We start from the raw sequence: 957 nt of genomic DNA, 5'->3' as shown, positions 1-957 counted from the left end.
ACGCCCCGCCCGCCCTCCGCCCGCGCGGCGCGCAGCCACTTACCGCGGGCCGCGGCGCAACGGCGGGTCGCGCGCGCGGGCTGGGGGGAAGATTCCCGGTTCTCGGCGGGGGAAATTCCCCCTTTCGAAGCCGTTCCTTTGCGCCCCAAAACAAGTAGCCCCAACGTGAGAGAAACAAAAGGTATTTGCTGACGTGGGCGTTGGACAGAAACGCCCGAGGGCTGGGGACACAATTAAAGGGGCAACGCACAGATTTCAGGCACCAACCAGCAGCTTCGCCCACTCCCCCTGCCCTTCCCTACACCCCGCTGCACGCTCCAGAGGTACTGGGGTGCCCAGATCCCCGAGCAGTTGACTACGGAATCATTATTTAGTCAGGAGCTTAAATTTTAAATTGTACTTTACGTTGGGAAAGGCGCCTCCGGAGGGCAGAAGGGCTGGATTTCTAGGATCTGGGGAATTTGGTTTAGGAAAGAGGGAGGGACTTAGGCGTGCCCACAATTACTGTATAAGTACATGTGACATTATTGTACTTAAGTTTAGCAGCGTCAAATGGAAGAGATCTGTACAGAATTTTTCCTTTTATTGAGGCACTCATTTTAGTCGGGGATACCTTTTCTAAATCTCTACAGGTCACAAGCATTGCATTTTCTTTGAAGAGGCTAACCCAAGAAGCTGAGATAAGAGAAAATAATTCTTGGTTAAGTTCAAAGAAAATAAAAAACTAGTAAGAATAGCAGATTTTGTGTTTTCAAATACAAAAATTCATTGTAGATCAAGTCAGTCTTCTGACATATTTATGTCCCTAATATTCAGAGTCAGGCATCAGATTATGTACTTGCTAAAATCTTTATAATCACTGAATTTTCATTGTTACTATAGAAACAATTTTATAAATTAGTTTTCTAGTTCCTTATGTTGGAGTAAAGTACTGAAAAGTTCTGTGATATAGTAAAA

At 46.0% G+C, this 957-nt stretch overlaps 1 protein-coding gene across 1 annotated transcript in view; it reads right to left on the bottom strand.

Annotated features, from left to right (window-relative positions):
• The window catches only part of ZBTB8A (zinc finger and BTB domain containing 8A), a 55,257-nt gene extending 54,830 nt beyond the window's left edge, over positions 1-427 (bottom strand). The window contains exon 1 of the mRNA XM_010836917.1: positions 44-427. The gene's annotated coding sequence lies outside the window, so the exon portion shown is untranslated. The remainder of the gene's footprint in view (positions 1-43) is intronic.
• Positions 428-957: the final 530 nt, after the last annotated feature.

This window comes from Bison bison, unplaced genomic scaffold, assembly GCF_000754665.1.
Source record: "Bison bison bison isolate TAMUID 2011002044 unplaced genomic scaffold, Bison_UMD1.0 scf7180017864068, whole genome shotgun sequence".
NCBI classification, from domain to species: Eukaryota; Metazoa; Chordata; class Mammalia; order Artiodactyla; family Bovidae; genus Bison; species Bison bison.
Note: the sequence above shows the minus strand (reverse complement) of the source record. Positions and strands in the feature narration are given on the sequence as shown.